The following is a 23,330-nucleotide window of genomic DNA, read 5'->3' as shown; positions in this document are numbered from 1 at the left end:
ACTGAACCTGCGTTTTCCACCGACCTGTGCATAAATGATTTCCGGCATACGTCTCATCACAAGTCCTTATTTTTTCCGGTGTCTCGTCCAGGAGAAGCCGAGTTTGACATTGCAGAAATCGCATTTTTTTGGTGTGAAAAGGGGATTCGCGTGGGCATCGAAAACTACTCACGCCGGCAGCTAAAATTTCGACTTGATCTGCGGCTCAGTTTATCTGCCATTTCCAAACGTCGATATTCTCCAGGAACCGTCTCAAACTACAGTTTGTTTGAATGATATCTGCGTGGTTACCTTCTGCGATTTAGGGACGCGTCTCAGTGGATCATTCTCTATGCGTTTGCATTTTTGTCTGACGGCTTGGGTATACATCCGTGGCATAAAAATCGATTTTTGTTTTGCCGTGGTCATGTAGTTTAGGGCTTCAAATGTATAGCGTAGGTTTTAAGTTTTAGCTTTAAGTTTTTTTTATGGTAGTTTAATTTTAATCTTAGTTTAGTTTTATTTTTTATGTTTTTAGATTTTAAATTTCATTTTTATGATTTTAAAAGGAAATAAAAAAAAAAAAAAAAAAAAAAAAAATTTATTTAGTTGTTTTAGACTTAGGTTCATTTTTGGTATAGTTAAATTTTTTAGGAGTTTAGAATAGCTTTTAATTTTATGTTCTAGATTAAATTTTAATTAGATTTTAAATAGATTTTAAAATTTTGTTTTATTTTGGTTTTAAAATAAAATAAAAATCCAAAAAAATATTTCTTAAAGGGATTTTTAGGGTTTAGGTTTAGATTTAGAATTTTGGCTTTTTTAGTATAAAAAAAAATAAAAAAATAAAAAAAAAAAAAAAAATTTTGAAAATTATTTTTTGCCAGATTCAGTGGTTTTCATGCTATATCTTTCATGCTGAATTTTAAAGCCGAGATGCGAAATTGATATCTGGTTGATGGTTTATGATTCTCGTGGTGATTTGAAGCATTCATCTTTTCAAATTTTTAGCTGCTGGATATCGTTTTTGTCATTCTAGGAGCATTGTGTTTTTCGCTGATGATAGATGATTGCTGTTCATGGTCCATTTTTTTTTATATCATTTAAAAAGTAATCATTTCAATAACAATCTCCACAAGGCACTGGTCTGCTAAATTAACCAAATCCATCGAGCCCTTTTTATATCGTATCTCGTGTTTCCCAACCAACTGGTTGACAGTTGGCCTCATCATCTCACAGGGACTACCCCCCTTAGCCGCGGGAAACAGGCTCAAACGGAGGGATCGGGGATCAGAGTGACAGCCCCCGGTCCGAGCGTTGTCGTGCCAATCTGCGCGACAACAAGAAGTATAAGTGTAAGATTGATATCTAGATCTCTTACTAACTATGGACATGTCTTGATGAGATGAGTAACTATGGCTGCCCTAACTTGATGGAGTGACTTGATATAAAGTGTTATTGTGTTCATAATCTCTGAGATATGATGTTGCATCTATTTGCTACTTTGAGTCTAACCTTTGATGAAATATTGATGTCATGATGCTGATAGCCATGATAGATATATGTTTATGATCTAACAAATCTGTTGTTGCTTGACTCTAGTAGAGACAGGTTGATTACATGGATGAAGATGAATGAAGTAGATTCCCAGTCAGAGGGAGAATCTCTTTAAGATTCCTTCTCATATTTGCATTATGTGTTGTTGAAGTATGATTTATGTGCATCTGACATTATTGATCTGCAACAAAGTCTCAGATCTAAAGCCTGTACAAAAATTAGGGTTTTTGCTCCAAACACAAGCATACAAATGGGAGATTTCGTCCCTGGACGCATGCATGCTAAGGCCCAGGTAGCGTCCAGGCAGCTAAAGGCGCTCCCATGCTAACCTGAAGGGAGTGTCCAGAGGTTTGACTACAGTTGACCAACATCTGAAGTTGTCTGAACTCTGAATCAAGATGTTTCTGACATATCCTGCCACTGTAATCTGATTTCTGAAGTTTTTGATCACTGTATTTGAAATCATCAGATGTTCACTTGAGAGAGGCCAGTCCTACAGGTGTGTGGCAGGTAACAACAAGATCTGCTAGCAGGAAAAGGTTGAATATTTGCCATAATATGAACATGCAGACTGAACTTGTGTTTGCGAGTGACCAGGACATACATATAGATATGTCACTATGTTTATGCTACAAGAGGTTGGCATGATTTGGCTGATTGATATAAATGAGTAGTGTTCAGTGTTATGTCATGATGTTTGTTACACAGCAATTTGTCACTGTCATCCTGTCAGTATCCCTACTGTGTCATGAAATCAAATTCATCATGCTCATGCTCTCTAAACTGGCCAAATAACCCACTTTGCCAAAGTTTTTGCTATCAGCGCGACTTTTGTCCAAATAACCGCGCTGATGGGCGCTCCATAACAGACCAAATGCGCTGCCAGCGCGGAAGTACACCTGTTTTCCGCGCTGATCGAATTTCATGAGCCAGCGCGTCTTGCCTTTGTATTGGGTCGCGCTGACATGGCCTTCTCAGTTATTGAGGTGCGACGTCAGCGCGACAGTTCCTTTATAATCCGCGCTGATCCTGTTTGGGCGAATTTGTTCTAACAGCCAACCTTCCAGATGACTCCAGACCTGGTTGTTGGCCTTGTGAGTGTCGCCCTCCCTTCTATGGCATGTATGTTCGTCTTATGGGCCACCTTTCTTGGAGATGAGCTTATCCTTCCACCCTCCATGGAGACTCCTTCTCCTATATATTCTTCCACCATTACTATCAGCAGCTAGTTCTCACTTTTGGGGGAATAGACTTTGACACTAAGGAATTCATAGTTTTGTGTGCTGCTAGTAGATAGTATGGTGTGCTAGAGTGTGGATTGCTAGAGAGCTAGAGAAAGGTTATGAAGTCTTAGAGCTTTGTGTGAGAGAGAGTTACTTGATTTGGGAGATCCACTTCTTGGGTGAATGCTTATGAGACTTGCTGGCTGGACCCTCTCGAGAAGGACTCAGCGTCAGAACAATGGTTGTATCTTTCTCTGATTTTTGATTAATAATAGATGACTACTGTTATAGTTCCATTCTCATTTGTCTACGCAATGGTTAAATGTGAATTACATCCTTTCTGACTGATGTATGGTTGCTTTTATTAGATTTCACGCTTGTGTTTGTCTTCTCTTTGTATGTGCAGGTGTCCAACCACGAGGATAGTGGAGGATCGTGACCGGCCAGAGCAAAGGAGCGAGTGTGGCATCTCTTCGTCAAACAAGAGTGTTGGAATCCAAGTAGGTGTCTTTTACCTACTTTGTGTAATTGCAATTAGGAGCTTGCAGAGTAGCATTGATTGATTGTTGCTAGACCCCTGCTGGGCTAGTAGGGATCGCCTCTATCCGTAGAGGGGATTTACCTCTCCAACAATTTGGCGACTCCGCTGGGGAGCTGGCCTTTGTCCTTTTTCATTCATCCTTATTTTGAGTTTGTTTGATTACTCTCTTTTTGAAATTTTGGGGATTAATTATCAGTCTTTTGCGTTTCCTGGGTTGATCTGGGAAATGCCCCTGTTTGATTGAAAGATTGGCTATTTTGATTTGGGAGTTTTGATTTGCCTGTCACTATTTTTGAGCTCCATCGCGGATTTAATTTTAACAGTCGCGCTGAAAATCGGATCAGCGCGGAAAAGACGTGTATATCCGCGATGTCAGCGCCACTTTATAGCTTAATTCCGCGATGACTGTGTTTTTCTGAGATCAGCTCAGTTTTTTGGGCAAAAGTCGCGCTGACAGCTCGGGTGGTCTGTGTAAAAGTTGTGCTGACATGGGTTTTTAGTGTAAAACTTGCGCTGACTCCTGAAAAGTTGTTTTTATAACTTTATCTCCTGAATTCATCAATCTTTCTTATCCCCTGTGGTTTCTTGTCCCTCATTAGCTTGTTTTGATTGCTTTTGGTTAAGGGACGCTCTCTCTTTGATTTCATTCGACTGAGTCTTGTGTTTTTAGACCATGTGACCTAGCCCTTTAGAAGTTTCATCGAGAAACCATTTGCTTGGGTTACTTGTCTATTCAAGGTTCATCCACAACCCTCTTATTGATTTGCTTGAGGCTTTTTCACTGCTTGTTGCTGGTTGATTTTTAGCGTCGATTATTGAACCACTTTTTTATGTTGATTCGATTTCTTCACTACCAAGCATAGATTACGATTGTTTGGATCGATCAGTTCACACTTGCTTCCTTCTTGCTTGAATTCCTTTTTGCCTTGTTGGGCTTAGATCACATAGCTCGTACAAGCCTTTGTTTTTCCTTTGATTTGGAGAAACTGTTTTGGTGTCTTGGGAACTTTGTGTGTTTTCATTAAGTGATTTTATCCATTTTTGCTTGGTGTTCCTGTTCCTCAAAATTCATTTTAGGTGCTTTGTGCCGTTAAAAAAAAAAAAAAAAAAAAATCAAACTAGTATCTTTGTATTCAATAATTGAAAAGGAAAAGAACATTTCGTTGATTTGCATTCTCAAAAGGAAAGTTTTGTTTCCTTGCCTTTAGCTGCATTAGATTGTTTGATTGCTTGCGTTCATTTTGTTTGATCAAAAAATTCTTTACCTTCTCATAGCTAGAATTCATCGAACAAAATGGTATTCTTTGGCATGTAGTTTGCATCTAGGTAATTGTGAGAGAACATACGATAGAGCCTGAAATCGAAACTTAATCTCAAGATCAACTATAAAATGAACCGAATAAATCTAAAAACGCATTGGAACTAAACGCAAATATCTAGAGGTCTAGGTTAGAGACGTGTTCCGGCGTCTTTAAACATAGTCACTGTTGTTTCACATTGGGTTGGGTGATTCCTCCTTCTGTGACTCGATAGTGGTCTAACACGGACTGTGCTCCCACGTACCGTCGCGTATATAGGGAGACCCCACTAGGCTTTTATCCTTGATCCATAGGAAGCCGAGTCTGCCGCCTTACGATTCGCAATGCAGTGAACACAGCATTCACGAAGATTGACCACCCGTACCCTAAAAAGTATTCTGTGGTTTTGCGAAAAGTCTGGCACACCTTTTACCTAGAATCTCCAGAGCAGTCACTTTCGATCCTTTTCGGACTCCCTAAATGAAAAGGTGCCTGTGAGCGTCTTGTCACTTCGTGCTCATTAAACATTCGAAGGAGACTAGAGTCATCTTTTCGTCCTTTTCTCGACTCTTGAAACATGAAAAGGTCAAGTTTGGTTCCTGTGTCTTAAAAGTTTATTCGGCCACGATAACATCACCTGGTTAGATCTTGTGTGCGTTAGCTTGAGTAGATTTCGTTTTCGTTTGCTATGGCAACTTTTCCAGGATTCACTAACCCAGGTTCCCCCTCTGATGGGAACCCAGGACAATTCCCTCCTCTTGGGAATGTTGGTGCTCCGTATATGGCGACGTTGTCCCTACCAGGGTTAACTGTCGGGTTGCCTGTGTGGTTGTTTTCAACCTCTTTGGTCCCTACCGTATCGGCTGTTAGTCCATCAGTCCCTCCACCTGAACCACGTCATGTTGATCCTAAGGTGGATCTCTCCCCCTCGACGCCTACTTCTACGTCGTCCTCTTGTACTTCGTCTGGTGAAATTCTCGATGTGAGTAACCAGGTGGCTAAGAAGAAGAAGAGGAAGACCAAGAAGAAGAAGTCCCCTCAGGGAGAGCCTACACACACAGTCCCCCTCTCAAGTCTAGCTATCCACTCCAGTACACCTGAAGTCGGGTCACCTTCTGCTCCTCCGCGGAAGGTTAAGTTTCCTTGTCGATTATGCAGGGAGGACCATCTGCTTCGTGATTGTCCTGGCATTCCCAGGGTATTAGAAGTTTGGTCCCACGATCCGGCCCGCCCTTCATCGTCCACTAATGATCATGGCGATGCTACCTCATCAGTTGGGAATGGTAAGGAGAAAGGGAAGTTTCGAATCCCCTGTCGATTTTGTGAAGGCAAACATCCCCTTCACCTTTGTCCACTCATGGATAAAGCCTCTGCTGTGTTGGAAAGTCTTGCTGCTCCTCCGAATCCATTCCCCGTTGGTTATCAGCGTCTTTCTACAGCTGTAGATCGCGCCCCTGTTCACAAAGAGATCGCTTCAGATTCTCCTATTGTCCAGGCCCCTCTTCCCGAACCTGGCTGTTCCCAGCCTGTTCCAGACCTGCCGTTGGTCGGAAAGGGTGTTGACTCGAGTTCGCCTCCTCTCAACCACTCTGTTTCGGAAGAGCAAAGTTCTCATGTCCTTCTCGTTTCCTCAGATTCTCCTGAGCTTGATAAAGGTTCTCCTGAAACCTCTCCGGAGAATTTAGATTCGGTTCTTTCCGAGCGGGGGGGCAACCATATGGTTCCCCCACCAAGTAGTTCGGTCATCTCCTTTGATTGGAGTCGTCTGACTGCCCCTCCCCTTCCGTCCCATGTGCCTTTCTGGGTCACCGCCTATGCTTGCAATAAGGCGCTGCCCGGCACTGTGTTAGACGAAGGAGCATCGGTTAGTCTCATGCCCGTTACTACTTGGCGAGCTTTGGGTTCCCCATCGCTTGTACCCGTCGCACCGCATCTCACCGCATTTGACGGAGGGACGAGTCAGCCATTAGGGATCCTCCCGAAGTTTCCTATTACTTTGGGGGGCAAGACTGTCTATATAGACGTCTCAGTTACCCAAGGTTCTTTAGACTTCAGTCTTCTCCTTGGTCGTGATTATGTGTATGCCATAGGAGCCCTTGTTTCTTCACTTTTCCGTGTGGTCTGCTTTCCACACGACGGAAGAATCGTGACATTCGATCAGTTATCGTTCGTTCGTCCACAAGCCCCTCCCGTGCATTCGTCTTTCCCTCCTGGCTTTCATCCACAAGTTGCATCTGCCTCGCCGCAAATCAACTACGTGGCCACCCACCCCGTGCCCGTACCCAGTGATGACACCATCGTGCATAGTGTCCTGGGGGCATTAGGTCCTGATTTCCAAGATGTCGGCCTTCCCTCCGGAGCCACTTTCTTGGGGGCCTCCACTTCCCGTTCATTATGATGAAGTCTGGATGGAGCATAGTTCCTTTCCGGTGTCAAGCTCCTTAAAAAATGAAACCAGGTCTGGCGGAGCATAGTTCCTTGTCTTGTGTCAAGCTCGTTAAAAAATGAAACAAGGGTTATGAGGATAGTTCTTTCACTGTGTCAACCTCATTAAAAAATGAAACAACTCCCTTTCCAAATCGAGTCTTTTGATTAAGATCTCGTAAAATACAAGTCGAGTCTTTCATAGATCTCGAGAGTGAACCTTCATTCCATCCACTTTGTTGAATGCAATGAAGCTTGGGGGGCATGTACCTCGATTTTCATTATTATGCTGGGGGCATGCAAACTTATAACAAGCATAGTTTTTCGTTTCAAGCTTGTGTAAACATGAAACCTAATCCAAGCAGAGTTCTCCATGGTTCAAGCTTGTGTAAAAATGAACGCATACCCTGATTTACATCTCGTGATTGCCATGTTTACCCGCTGAATTCCGCTAGATGAGCCTTGGTTGTTTTCATTCCATCGCCACCATCTCTTTGGCCGATCATATGCTTTCACTTGGTTGTTTTACCTTTCCTGAGGGACCGCAGTTATGAGTGGTTTTGATAGCCAGCCTCTTGACCATTACATGTTTTGAGCAGTTCCACCTTTGCCGGAACCAGTTGCTACCCTTTATACCACTCGTTCCTCTAGGACGAGTCTCCTTTAAGCTCTTTTCTGACTCGTAAAATATGAAAAGATTGCCGAGTATTTTCCCCTTTTTTGACTCGTTAAAGAGAATAAAAATGGAGGTCTGCTTTCAGCTCTTTTCTGACCGTTTAAAGATGAAAAGATTGCCGAATCCCCCTCTCGACTCGTTAAAGAAATGAGAGGCGGTCGCCTTTAAAGCTCTTTTTTCGACCGTTTAAACTTAAAAAGATTGCCGGGTGTTTGTCGTTTCGCACTCGTTATCGGCCCTAAAACGACGTGTTTTCGACCGCTTTTTTACTTTTTCGGGTCCAGAACACTATTTACGAAAAGTACTCCTCGATCGTAATGGTCGGGCGGTTCTTTCGAGCATTGTTTTATACTTTTTCGGGCTCGAGAGACACAACTGTACGAAAAAGGACCCCCTTGGAGTCTCCTTTTCTGCTGTCTTTTCAGACTCTCTAAACAGGAAAAGACGCCGAGTTTTTCCGTCGTCAGACTCGTTAAAACTCAATGACCTCGGGTATTGTCAACATGACACTTTTTCAAGCATATGCTACCCCCGTCAAGCTTGTCATCCAAAAATAATCGGGGTACCTGCCAGAAATGGTGGGGAAAATGGAACTGTAATCACAGTCGTGTCGGCAGTATGTCGCTCTTGAACATGGCACTCCTCTGCTTCGTGTCTGGGTGGGATCATCTCATCTTGTTTTTCACTGACCTCCGTGGGTTTGGGTTACCCTGTTTTGACCTCTCATCTGCTCATTTCCCTGTCACCATGACCTCTGCTCATTTGATGTCAAATACTGCCAAATCCGTTATAGTGCCGCCGATATGTTCAAGAGAAGTTGACCTCTGCAATAATACAACCTCATCTGCTATCTCACACAAATCATTTTTCCTCTGTCTCGCGTCGATGATGTGGGAAACATTATGGCCCACCTTCGATCAAGGTCACTTCCTGTCGACTTCAGCTCATTATCCAGGATAGTGACTTAGAGACCCCTTCCAGGTGCCTTAGAGCCTGCATGCCTTAATGGCAGGTTCTTCGTGTTCGACGGGTGGTTTTTATTATTGGCCTCCGATCGAATGATTCCGCGGGTGTTCGACGCCAGCTCATTGATTCACATGCCGTGGATTGTACCTATAGTACCTTGAGGACCATTGTCATTATTGGTGGCCCCTCTCGCGTCTGTTAACAGTTTTCATCATTGACTGGTAATCAGACGATGTTCATGCATGTTCGACTTCAACTCATGTATTCACATGCTTGAACTTGTACTTTGTTCGGATTGGGATGGAACGCAAGACCCTGGTTCTAGCCTGTTGTGAGCCAGGTTGCGATTTTTGTGGATTGATATTACATGACTCGTTGATGGATGGCTGCGACCATACCTGAGTCTTTTAGGATGGCTGCGACCATACCTTATTATCATCATGGTCTCTTCAGCTGGGTGGTTGCGTCCATACCACAGACCTTTCTTTATATGTCTTTTGGATGGCTGCGCCCATGCCTAGACTACATGTAATCAAGCTATCAGTTGTGCATACGTGCAGGTCCTTCCTGGTGGTGTTCCAGTTCGGCAGTTTTGTAAAGCATTTCACCCCTCCCACTCTCTCGGGCTTCATGCTTTAGGGGGCATCTGTTACACAGCAATTTGTCACTGTCATCCTGTCAGTATCCCTACTGTGTCATGAAATCAAATTCATCATGCTCATGCTCTCTAAACTGGCCAAATAACCCACTTTGCCAAAGTTTTTGCTATCAGCGCGACTTTTGTCCAAATAACCGCGCTGATGGGCGCTCCATAACAGACCAAATGCGCTGCCAGCGCGGAAGTACACCTGTTTTCCGCGCTGATCGAATTTCATGAGCCAGCGCGTCTTGCCTTTGTATTGGGTCGCGCTGACATGGCCTTCTCAGTTATTGAGGTGCGACGTCAGCGCGACAGTTCCTTTATAATCCGCGCTGATCCTGTTTGGGCGAATTTGTTCTAACAGCCAACCTTCCAGATGACTCCAGACCTGGTTGTTGGCCTTGTGAGTGTCGCCCTCCCTTCTATGGCATGTCTGTTCGTCTTATGGGCCACCTTTCTTGGAGATGAGCTTATCCTTCCACCCTCCATGGAGACTCCTTCTCCTATATATTCTTCCACCATTACTATCAGCAGCTAGTTCTCACTTTGGGGGAATAGACTTTGACACTAAGGAATTCATAGTTTTGTGTGCTGCTAGTAGATAGTATGGTGTGCTAGAGTGTGGATTGCTAGAGAGCTAGAGAAAGGTTATGAAGTCTTAGAGCTTTGTGTGAGAGAGAGTTACTTGATTTGGGAGATCCACTTTTTGGGTGAATGCTTATGAGACTTGCTGGCTGGACCCTCTCGAGAAGGACTCAGCGTCAGAACAATGGTTGTATCTTTCTCTGATTTTTGATTAATAATAGATGACTACTGTTATAGTTCCATTCTCATTTGTCTACGCAATGGTTAAATGTGAATTACATCCTTTCTGACTGATGTATGGTTGCTTTTATTAGATTTCACGCTTGTGTTTGTCTTCTCTTTGTATGTGCAGGTGTCCAACCACGAGGATAGTGGAGGATCGTGACCGGCCAGAGCAAAGGAGCGAGTGTGGCATCTCTTCGTCAAACAAGAGTGTTGGAATCCAAGTAGGTGTCTTTTACCTACTTTGTGTAATTGCAATTAGGAGCTTGCAGAGTAGCATTGATTGATTGTTGCTAGACCCCTGCTGGGCTAGTAGGGATCGCCTCTATCCGTAGAGGGGATTTACCTCTCCAACAATGTTGACAATAACTTAGAATTGATTATTGAGATATGCTTTGACTATATATCTCTCTATGATAGAGGTACTGATAGTTGTGATTCAGCATGAAATTGGAACCTACTTGACTCATCCTTGGTGTATGCATTTGCTCCTAGCGATAAAAATTTCAAATGACTTATGTTATGATTATGAGAATGACTTGATAAAGTTCGGATTGATAATGCAAGGTTGATGACAACTTGTTGGTATGATAATTAATGAAGTCACGACTTGATATGAGCTCTCCCTGTCACCTGATTGAAAGTATTGATACTATGATAATGATGACTTTGATAATGGTCTGACATTGATTTATGTAAGGCTGATTATGCTGGCTTAGCAAGGCATTATGTTTAGAGAATTGCATGAAGCAAGCTCCTCGATCCTGATATGTCTATATTTGACAATTATCTGATGAAGTCAGGATGATGAGTTCCAAGGTATGGCTTTGATTTTGATTATGGTTTTGGTTTTATAACCTGATGGTCTACTCTTGACAGGTGACGAGCCTCTGATGATCTAAATCAGAGGGAGATAACTTATGAAGCTTGAAATGATGTATCATGGCCTGATGGATCAATTTCTGGAATTTGGAAAAGAAATTCTATATTGCATAACTATTGAAAATGTTTTTGAATAATGAAAATGCAAATCCTTGGATACTCCGATTTGAAGTTCTAAATGTTGTTGAACTTGACATGGCATCCGACTGTTGATTGAAGCATTGATGTTCCGTTTTGAACATCCATCTGTATATATATGATGTGCATAGAACCTGAATGAATTCATGAGTGAGTTGCTTCACTCACATAGAGTTGTCGCCAAGCATCCTTTGAAATATCTGCATGAGGTGTTCTATTTTTGAGAATGAGATATTTCTCCTATGATATGTGACTACATAGATGTATTGCTAACATTTGAGATTATTGCTGATAAGCACATTTGGATGCTGATTTAGTATGAGATCTGCCATGATATCTTGGATGAGAGGTCCATAGCATGACCAAGGTTGATCATGATGCTGCTAGCATGGCTAGCTGTGAGGCAGGATACAGAAGCTCCTTAGAGAGTTGTTTAAGCATGATTTGGATATGACATGGGTACATTGTGATGACAGAGAATCCCATATATATATATATATATATATATATATATATATATATATATATATATATATAGTTGGGACCAGGATACTCTCATATATTGAGACAGTGTAGTTGTTCGAAACAAGCTCAGGCTTGTGGTTGGCACCTCCTTGAGAGGGAGGATGATTATGGTATCCTTTTGTGATTTATATGACTATTTATGTTCTGACATGATATTTGATTTGATGTTCTGTATGAACAAGAAACAACTACTATTGAGACAAGATGATACCATATATGAGTATGATGAGAGCAGCGCTGATCGAGGACACTGAGCCAACTCTCCCCCTTGTTTGAGCTCCTAGGGTGAGGAATTGAGGGAGAAGGGCTCCTAGGGTTGAGGGAACTCTGGACAATAGGGCATGACCCCTATTTGTTACCCATAGGGTTGAGGGTGCTACTCCCCTGTCTAGTCTTTGTAGAGTATACCCCAGTTGGCATCATACCCACAAGCAGGGCTTGTTGGGAATACCGCTCCTCGTCTGGCCAACGAGTTGAGAGTGTACTTGGGGTGTACAACCCAAGGTGATTATGATGCAGGTGTTCTACCACATGACTATTCAGGGTCATCGATGGGAAGATCAATAGGAAATAGGATGAGTTGAGATAACCTGATGTGATTCCGGGTTGAGGGTGAGCTCCCCGATGAGATTCCAGGGTCGAGATGTGCTCCCCTGTGTGATTGGATATCCTATTGCTAGAAATGGGGTCGTAGTAGTAGCTCCCCCATGAGATTCCAGGATGAGTAGTAGCTCCCTGATCTGGTTCTAGGTTGAGATGTGCTCCCTGATGATATGCTCTGTAATGATGATGCGGGTCGTAGATCTGACTCCCCGCCGATATTTCCAGTTAGTAGCCTGCTGACAGAGAATCCAGGTAGTAACCTGATGGATAGAGGGTGGTAGCTTAAGCTCCCCTCCGGTAACAAATTCTTCTTCTTCTAGATCTGAGAATGTTCAGCATATGAGTAGGAACAATTAAGAGATAAGCAAGAGCAAGCAAAGGATATATCAAGATGTATAATGACGATGAGCCACTTGAGATTGACATGGCCCAATGACTACATGACAGAGATGATCAGTAATGATACATGATGACACTTGAAGATTCCAAAATGGCAGATTGATTGATGGTCAAATATTGGCAAGTGGAATTCTCCCTAGTTGAGAGGGAGTGTTAATTTTTGCAACTGCGGTCAAATTCCACCTTAGACAACTTAAATGATTGAGATAATGATTGCATTAGATTCCTCTTTTTGAGAGGACCAAAATCGACCTAAAGATCACCCAATTTGGTCAAGCGGAAGTTGAGTTATGAATTATTTTATTCATACATGTATTATGGAATGGGTCGGCCCTAACCACATGTGTAACTGCTTGGGTCAGCCTTAACCCCAAGTGGACCCTCAGGAAAGCCTATAAATAGAAGATACCTCAAGCTCATTTGGACACATTCGATCAATTTATCTTCTCTTCTCTTTTGTCTTGGTTTGCACAAGTTCGACGGAAGGAGTTTGCGCAAGGGTCTGAAATCACAGGCGTGAGGTTCACTTTGAGTTAGGGTTTTCTGGTTTCTGGATGCTGGCACAAAACAGGGAATTTTAGTCCCTGGACGCTAGCACAGAGGCTTATGGGAGCGTCCAGGGTTTCAGAGGCAGATCTAGAAGTGTCGGTCCCCGAACGCTTGCATAGAGTGGTCCTGAGAGAGTCCAAGTTGTCCCGGATGCATGCACAGTTACTTCATGGGAGCATCCAAGGGTTTTTGGGCAGATCTGGTAAGTTGGTCCTCGGACGGATGCACAAAATGGCCTGGGAGCGTCTGGGCTGCCATAGACGCTTGCACATCTCCTCTCCCATGCGTCCGAGACTCAAAGATGAGATTTCTTTATTTCGAAGTCTTTGCTCAGTGATAACAATATTCAATAGTGTTCGGCATAGTGACAACAGTATACAACAGTTGACTTCAGTCTGTGACAACACATTACAACCATCAGTATGAGGGTTTTGATTTCAAGCATGATTAGATATGTTTCATGGATATCATAGTTTTATTACATAGATAAAGTTATGGATCATTGTACTCTCTTTTGCTGTATCATTTGATGACGATCTAAGAAGAAGAAGATTTGCAAGGGTTTTCCCCATAGTGGATTTTGCCTGAGTCTCGAACCAATCCTGGTGTCTCTATGTGTGTGCATGTTTTTCTTCTATTGTCCCTTTATATTCTGCTACATTGATGATGATGATGTTGTTCTTTCTACATAATTGCATATGTTGATAAATAATGGTGTAGATCTGAATAATGTAATGATGATATGGGGTGAACTTAATGTATTAATGAAGAAATGCAATTATAAAAGCAAAGAACAATGTAGCCCTATGAAAAATTAACATAGGGCACCCACTCCACAGGTACCCAAGCCTATTTAGAGAAATATATGGCTTAGCAGATGCAACATTGAGAGACTAGAGCCTCTTGACAACATGAGAAGATGTTACATGTCCCAAAGTACCTTTAGGACCCAAGACGTTGGTAAAATTCGACCTAATTTTGAGGATTCTTCATGATGACACCTGATGAGCCCCAAAAATGGATAATTATTTGGGCTCGGCTCATTCAACCTCCTAATTTGACTTAATCCACCATTCTCATTAGTTTATTGCATGTTTTTGATTATATTTATGCTAATAGAGTGAATTTGGTTAGTCATTATGCCAACAAGTCTAATGGGTGCTTTGTGTAGCCTTTTTGGTCAATTTGGAGACAAAATTGAAGGTCTTAATGAGCACTTGGCAGCCAAATTCGTGGGAGAACAAGGGAGAGGATTTGTAGGAAGGTGTCCCCTTCATTTATGGGCCCTTACCTCGAATTCTCCACCATCAGCTCGGAGTTCAAAGGCCACCAAATCAATTAGCACAAGGGCAGCCAAGCAAGTCAAGTAGGACTGCTGTTAACTACAAGTTTTGGGCAGCCGAGTCCCTAAATTTTAGGAGGACTGTTGGGGTCCTCAATTTGTATAAATAAGAAGGCTTAGGGCCTCATTTTGGTTAGCTAGTGGTTAGTCAATTTGTAGCTAGTAGTTAGTCATTTTATAGTCATTTTGCAGTTCGATTTTTAGGCAATAGATTAGCTTTGCTTTCAGCACATTTTCAAGTTTCCCTTGTGGACAGTTTTGATGTAACTCTTCTTTTCTTGCTCAATAAAGATGACTCCAGCTTTGCACCAGCTCTAAATCACTCTTAGGAGGCTATAGCTCTTGGGGTTGGGCCCATCTCAAGCGCCCAATACCTCCTTTGATTATCTTTATGTGTTTTTGCTGCATTCTTAGAGTAAAATCTGCTATTTAGATTTAAAACTTGTTGTGTTATTTAGGTTGCTTTTGATGATTAAAGTAGATTTTCATGTTCAGATTGATTTGGATAGATTAATAACATAAAGGATCCTTGGAAAAAGGGGCTCAAGCACCTCTGATCTCACCTCTCCCTCAGTGGGATCGTGAGTTGGGACAAAGGTGACCTTGCTGCCCACAAAAACGCTGTTTTGCTTCACCATGCAAGTATTAGTGTTGGATTCTTAGTTGTCAAACTCGATATCAGTTTTGACTGCATGCTTAGGGTTATGATTGCTTAGTTGCATAGTTAGTTCATCTGATTTTGTGCAAATAAACTTCTGTTCCATTTCTTTTGCTATTATCTAGGTCAGATTAGGTCAAGGTAATTAGGTTCTTGATTTTCCAAGTCTTCATTTGTTAAATTCGAAAAATAACTTGCAGAGCACCTGTTATCCTGCTCTATCTACCCATAATCCATCAAATAATCTTCTCCAACCCTTAGTCCATGATTCCTACCCTTCATTTGCCATACTTTCCCCACCTTGCCCTAATTCCTACATTCTTGTGCATCATCGCTTCCTCCATCCTTGAACAAATCCAATCGCTCCTTAGCCTCATCCACCAAGTCCTAGACCTCTTCACACCCCTATTTCACCTCCATACTCATTCCTCCATCTTTTTCCCTCCATCCATGCTCCAAAATCCCATTTCGAAACATCCTGTAGAAAAATTACAGAACATCCTGTAGAAATCCTAAACATCCTGTAGAACCCCAGCAGACTTCCTGTAGAAGCTCATAAACGCGGTTTCTTGGCAGCCAAACTTTGTGAAACTCTCTGGAAGGGTGTTAGGGACCCCTTAGGCCCTCTCCGAACCTCCCCGACCTCTTCCAAGCATTTCTCCTCCTTGATCCACCTCTGCACAGTAAAAAGCCAGTTAAAAGCACATGCATGATAATTCTAATAACTTATTCAAAAATACAAAAAGATGTTTTCTTCATATAGTGATAACTTAGACACATGCATTTTACCTTCATAGAAGTAATGGCATCTCTTTCAGTAGTTTGCATGCTCTCCTTTGCGTCAATAGGACTAGCTGGTAGAATTAGGGTTTGCTAGGATTTGTGTTTCTTTTTGGCTTTCAGTTTCTTTTCGCAATTAGATTAGCTTCCTTCGAGTTAGCTTTCATCCATCAATTAAAAAGCTTCTTCTAAGAGCTCATAGAAGTTGGCTTAAGCTCCTAGTGGATTTGTGCCAGCTGACCAAGTGACAACTGCGGCAAGAGCTAGTACTTGTGCATACAGCACCGTCGCTTCCAAGTTTGTTACGAACTACCAGGTTGATAAAATTAAAGAAGGGAGTTCCAGGAGTTGCAGCATTATTGCTGCAATACTGGGGCCCACCAACACCATTGGACCCAGTGTGCCCCTAGGTTGGCCTTCACACAACCTGATGGCCAAGGGCTGATTTAGAGCCCAATTGAGGATGGTCTCCCATCGAGAGACTAGGGAGGGCTTATTGCACTTGAGTAATACCTAATGTTGGAGAGGAGGCATTATTTGGTTGTTGGAGACCCAGGGGGACCACATGATGGCACCCCAAATAAAGATTTGAGGGGCCATCCCTCAAATTTTGGATGATCCGGGCATTTTCACACATCTGGACACCTCAACACACCTTGGCATGGCATTTGGAGCCCTAAAAGGGCATGACATTAACATTTAGAGAGGCAACAAATCACACGTGTGGTCTATGATGGTCTATTTTGTCATTGGCTAATGGGTTGGCTTGTAACCCAAGTTCATTACATGTCAAACTTGTGATTAGGGGCTTCATTAGGGCCAAAATAGATTAGGTAAACCTCATATAAATAGACATTAGGTTCATTTCATTTGTATCATCACTGTTGGATCAATTAAGCTCTATTAGAGATTTCAACCTAGCTAAAATTTGTCTTGTATCTTGTGGAGATGTGATCTATTATGGATTTTTGCTTATGGAGCTATTCTTTGGTATTGGAGATGTCATTTTGGAGCAATAAAGGATTGGTTCATGCATTCTATCTTTTAAGTGTTCCTTGTATTTGATATATCTATATATTTTGTGGCTATTGGACGGAATGGTTATTTGACTAGGTTTTCTTTGTGCTAGTTATTGTTGAAATTTTTTCTATGGAACATTAGCATTGGTATTGCATGCATTGCCCATTGTAGAATTTGTGTGACAATCCCATGAGTGAATCTTTAAACTAGCTCTCCTTATTGACTTTGCTCCCTCATAAAATGATAGCTAGGGTTTCATATTCCCTTACTCAATGTTAGGGTTTACTATTTTTCTCCTCAGTAGACCTCCCTTAGACTCCATCCCCCAAGGTTAAGGCACTGGCATTATTCACATTGTTGATCACATCTCATTTTTCTTCCCCAAACCTGATTTTCTACCTCTTAAGAAAACATGTTAGCTAGGGTTGGGGATTTATTTCAACTAGGGTTGACTGCACAACCTAGTGGAGGGATTCAACACTTGGTTCTGAGCTAATTGCCTCAAAGGAAACCTTTTTCTGTTTCCAATTTCTCCATTTTAGGGTTGACGTCCTTTTCCCTAGCGAAGCCCTAGTTTTGCCCTAGGCTTCAACTTGGGGCATGCTGAAGGCTTGTTGTGCCATAAATTGATTCTATACATCTATTCCTAGCCTTTTCTTGGCCTTGTCATCTTAGATGAGCCTATTGACCTTTCTTACTCATAAATCATAGGTCACTTTGTGCTCTAATTAGGCCATTTGGAGAATGTGCATTGCCTTGTTGTGCTAGCTAAGCCTCGTCCTTAAGTAAAGTATCTCTCCTAGGCTTTTTCTAGTCACCTATACCCCTTGAACTTGATATATCCTTCAGGTGACCTAATATAGGGAATCCTCCCTTATGGTGAAAGTGCACTAAAGAGCACGAGGTAGTGGTTGTGGTGATAGTGGGCCACACTTCATGGTGTTGTCACATAGTCTAGTTTTTGTCTTGTGAGCTCCCCTCACAAGACTTACTATATTTTGAGACAACATCTTTTGGCATCGTTTCTGGGGAGGATTTGAGTCAGCCTCCTTGTAATATGAAGATATAGCTTCATTCCCTTTGAAGAGGACATTCAAGACCACAAAATAGATTCTCTTTTGGCGACTCCTGAAATTAATCCAATCAATACCCCTGGTAGTTCTTTTGTCGATACCATAGCTCCAAGGAAGAGGAAGACTACTCGAAAGGTCGTTGAAGTGGCTACATCCCCCATCATCCCAAAGAAACCAGTGGTTAGAAGTCTCTTTGTAGACAACACCACCCCTAACATCATGGACAAACCATGGCTCCATATTGCATTTAGGCCATTAGATGTAAGCCAATCCCTTGACGCTACGCATCCCTTTCCTGAGAAATATTGCGAATGGTGCCTAAGTTCATGCCATCATTGCTAAAAAACACAATCATGAGTTTTACTGGGTAGTGAGTGCTAAGCTAATCATGGAGGAGGATGTAGTGATGATGCTATTTTCCTTGATTTTAGAAGTGAGTGCTAGGGATTGGTACCTTAGTTTTCCCCAAGGTAGGATTACTGATTGGGATACCTTTCACCAAGCCTTCAACAAAAGATGGGCTACAACCAAGGAAGGAGTTATCCTTCTTGAGAAATTCCTTCAAGCCACTAAAACTGAGAAAGAGATTGTTAAGGAATTTAATCAAAGATTTGAAAATCTACTCAAGGAGATCCCTGAGTGATACAAGCCAACTGATGACACCATCCTTGATAGGTATGTGAGATCTCTCCATGGACATTTGTCAGGCCAGGGTAACTCCAGAATGGGCAGAAGAAAACTGATTGATTATTTCATTAGAGAACTATTGTTTATATACATAAATGAGACGGATCAGTTCATCTTCTTGATGACTGTTCACGTTCCAGTTTACCCAACCGCTGAGGATTAGGTGTGAACATTCCCCCCCTTAATCTGAAGGGATGTTGGTGAGTCCAAGCATCATTCTGAATCTTTCAAGCTTTTCTCTTCCAAGCGCTTTGGTGAAGATGTCTGCAATTTGCTCATTTGTGGAACAATGACGGAGATGGATTGTTTTGGCCTCAACATGATGTCGGATCAGATGATATTTAGTATTGATGTGCTTAGTACGATCATGGAACTTTGGGTTCTTGGCCAACTTTATTGCAGAGGTGTTATCAATCATGAGTGGAGTTGATTGTACTTGTTTTACCTGCAAATCTTCAAGAATTTTCCTGAGCCACACAATTTCTTTCGTTGCTTCAGCTGCTGCCACGTATTCTGCTTCTGTTGTGGAATCTGTTAGAACTGATTGTTTGTGTGATCTCCAGGAGACAGCTCCTGATCCAAGACTCATAGCATATCCTGAAGTAGATACCCCAGTTTCTTTGTCTCCATCGAAGTCTGAATCAGAGTATCCAATCAAGCTGAAGTCGTCCACCTGTGTATACTTGATTCCAAGGTCTTGAGTTCCCTTCAAGTACCTTAGAACTCTTTTTGCAGTAGACCAATGTCCCTCACAGGGTTTTTGCATAAACCTGGAGAGGATTCCAACAGCAAATGAAATGTCTGGTCTGGTAGTAGTGAGGTAGATGAGACTTCCTACAAGTTGTCTATACTTTGTTGCATCCTCAAATTCCTTTCCTTCAATAGATGTGAGCTTCAAGTTTTGTTCCATTGGAGTAGAAAGAGGATTGCACTCTGTCATGCCAAATCTGTTTAACAAATCTCCAATGTATTTCCTTTGAGAAAGAAATATGGATTTTGGATGTTGGGTTACTTCAATGCCAAGATAGTAATGAACATAGCCCAAATCAGTCATTTCAAAACTTTTTCCTAATTCTTTCTTTATGGATGCAATATAGCTTTCATTGTTCCCTGTCATTAAAAGATCATCTACATATACCACAAGATATACAACTGTTTTGCCAACTTTCTTGACAAATAAAGTTGCATCATCAAGATCAAAATGTTTGAAGTTGAGTTTCAGAAGATGCTCAGTTAGTTTTTCATACCAGGCTCGTGGTGCTTGTTTGAGGCCATACAAGGACTTCACAAGTTTGCATACTTTATGTTCACGTCCTTTCACAGCAAATCCTTCAGGCTGGGACATAAAAACATTCTCTTTTAGATCTCCATTCAAGAATGCAGTTTTTACATCCATTTGATGGACTTTCCAACCGTTCTGAGCAGCTAGTGCAAAGAGTGTCCGGATGGTGGCCCATTTTGCTGTGGGGGCAAAAGTTTCCTCATAATCGACCCCTTCCTTCTGTGCAAAACCTTTTGCCACAAGCCTAGCTTTGTGCTTGTCAAGTGAGCCATCAACTTTGTATTTGTTCTTGTAGACCCACTTGCAGCCAATTGGTTTGGTTCCAAATGGAGGATCAACCAGCTTCCAAGTGCCATTCTTTATGAGGGCATCATACTCCTTCTGCATCGCTTCTTTCCATTCATCATGAGAAGCAGCTTCTTTGAAGGAAGTTGGTTCAAAATCTGTAGACAAGTTCAATTCACAATCATAAGTAACATCCATATCAACAGGTGAATTAGAGTTATCTACATCACCTCCATCTTGTCGGTTTGTATTTCTGGTTCCTGTTTTTCCAATTTCATCAGGATGAACACTTTCAAGTGTCTTTGTCAGCCACTTTGGGGGACCTTTGTGAGATGGTCCAGGCTGCTCTGTTGATTGAGTTGGGACTGAATCAAGATTGAGTCTCCCAATTCTATCAATTACATCACTTAAAGGATCATCCGGTGTTGGAGTTTCATGCAAGGGAGATTGTTCTTCAGAAGAAGATTCCACATGTTGATCTAGTATAGGAATCCCCCCTTCAAGATGTGGAATCTGATTATCAAACTCTTGAAATGATTTCGTTTTTGTGAATCTATCCAAGCGATCAAGTTGCCGCTCAACAACACTGTCAGATTTGGATGATTCAAGAAAAATGACATCTCTAGATACAACAAACTTTTTATTTACTTCATCATAGAGAGGGTATGCTTTAGAGGTGTTTGAATACCCCAGGAAGATACACTTACGACTTCTAGCACCAAGTTTGTTTCTATGTACCTTTGGTATTAAAGCATAACAGGTGGAACCAAAAATCCTGAGATGTTTTACCGAAGGAACATGTCCATACCACAATTCATAAGGAGTCTTGTTTCTTATAGCACTAGATGGACATCTATTCTTTATATATGCAGCATATAGAACAACATCAGCCCAAAACATTATCTTTACATTTTTGAAGAAAAGCATGGATCGTACCATATTCAAGATTGTTCTATTCATTCTTTCTGCTACACCATTCTGTTGGGGATTATAAGGTACAATTGTTTGATGTTTGATCCCATGTTGGCGAAGATAGTTTTCAAATTCATTTGATGTATATTCTTTTCCATTATCAGTGCGAATAGACCCAATATGAGATTGTGCATCATTTTCAATCCACTTATGAAAATTCTTGAATGTTTGAAAAGCATCAGATTTGTTCTTCAATAAATAAACCCAACACATTCTGGTGTAATCATCAATAAATGTCATGATATATTTATTTCCATTTGCAGAAGGAACAGGCATTGGACCACATAAATCTGAATGAATGAGTTCAAGCTTCCTATGTGCTCTTGAATGTGAATCATGAAAAGACTGTTTGCTATGCTTTCCTAGAATGCAAGCATCACATTGCTTATGTTTTCTAGGAATTGTAGGCAAACCAACAACACCATTTTTCTTCAACAAGTGGAGACTATCATAGTTTAAATGTCCAAATCTAGCATGCCATAATAAACTTGACGGAAGTGTACCTTCTTCATGATGAGAAATATATGAGAAATGTTGTGCATGAGCAGAGGTTCCTTGCAGTTTAAGAAGTCTTTCTTCTTCTATACCCCTCATGACAAGTGAGTGGTCAGATGCCTTTCTTACCTCAAGCTTGCCATCAAACATATGAATGGAGTGACCTTGCTGGCGGATGTGGACCAGGGACAGGGACAGCAAGTTTCTCTTGAGCTGTGGGAGATATAGAACATGGTCCAGAAGAAAGTCTGGAAGTCCAGGCAATTTAAGCCTGATTGTGCCAAGCCATGATGGCTTGATTTTTGACTGATCTGCAAAGTATACTGCTCCATCAACATTGTCAGTGAAATCTTCAAAAAAATCTTTCCTATGAGTCATATGACAGGTTGCTCCTGAATCAAGCAGCCAATCATTTTTCGAAGAAGCAAGTGAAGCATTAAACAAATCTTCATTTACTCCAATGTTACATTGTGCCTCAATATAGTGAGCGGATTCAGGTGCTTTACCTTTGTCTGTATCATCAGTTTTACCTTTCTGCTGATTTCTTCTCTGCTCAATTTTGTCCCATGGTAGCTTGCATGTAGAAGCATCATGTGATCCATTTCGTTTGCAGCGAATGCAATGCAGATCTGCCTTTTCTCCTTGAGAATGTCTGCCCCCCCTGCCTCTGAAGTATCTTCCTCTTCCTCTTCGTCCACCTCTTCCTCTTGTAGAATCTTGAGCAGGATGCTTTTCTTTATGAGCAAGGCAAACAGTCTCTTCAGAAGATTCAGGGACTGTCTTCTTTCCAAAGGCTTTCTCTCTTTCAGCAAACTTTTTCACAAGAGAGTCAAAGGCTATATCTTTAAGATTTCCATTTGCTTGTAATGACTCAAGATAATTGGAGTAGGTAGGAATCAGGATAGAGTGCTTTGAGAAAGGCAATAAGAGGGATATCCATCTCAACCTTAGTGGATTTAATATCATGCATTATAGACTTTACTTCAGATGCAAGAGCAAGAGGATCATTATTTTTCAGTTCAAGAGTGAAGAGTTTAATCATGAGCTGAACAACTTCAAGTGCAGAATGTGAATCATAGAGTTCTTTCAGCTTTTGTAAAGCTTCAAAGGCAGTGGAATAAGATGAAATATGACGACTTACTTCTTCATTTACAGATGCTGCGATCAATGCATAGGCTTTGCTGTTCTTGTTTTCCCAAATGACAAGTTCTTTATCTGATGTAGGCTGCACAGGGTCTTTGTCTTCTTCTCCGACACACACTCCTTTCCACAACTCATTGTAGATGAGGGTGTGTTTTACCATCCGAGACCATTCAGAATAGTTCTCCTTGCCAGTGAGAACTATTCCTACCATAGAGATGATTGAATGCATTCTGTAAAAAATTACTTCTGCTAAAAAAATCCTTACGTTACAGCCTTCAAATCCCTCTAATATTTGCTAAAAGCATCAGCATTTCATTGTACATATCACTGCAATACTACTATGTTTTGAAAAAATGCGCAAGGGATCACTTCAATATATCATGCAA

At 41.6% G+C, this 23,330-nt stretch overlaps 1 protein-coding gene across 4 annotated transcripts in view; it reads left to right on the top strand.

Moving 5' to 3' along the window:
* The window catches only part of LOC149162412 (protein DJ-1 homolog B-like), a 143,069-nt gene that overhangs the window by 25,552 nt on the left and 94,187 nt on the right, over nucleotides 1-23,330 (top strand). The gene's annotated exons all lie outside the window — the stretch shown is intronic.

This window comes from Pinus tabuliformis, chromosome 5_2 (genome assembly GCF_031772625.1).
Source record: "Pinus tabuliformis cultivar Carrire ecotype Pingquan chromosome 5_2, CPIR1, whole genome shotgun sequence".
Taxonomy (NCBI): Eukaryota; Viridiplantae; Streptophyta; class Pinopsida; order Pinales; family Pinaceae; genus Pinus; species Pinus tabuliformis.
This window is presented reverse-complemented; position numbering and strand designations above follow the sequence as displayed.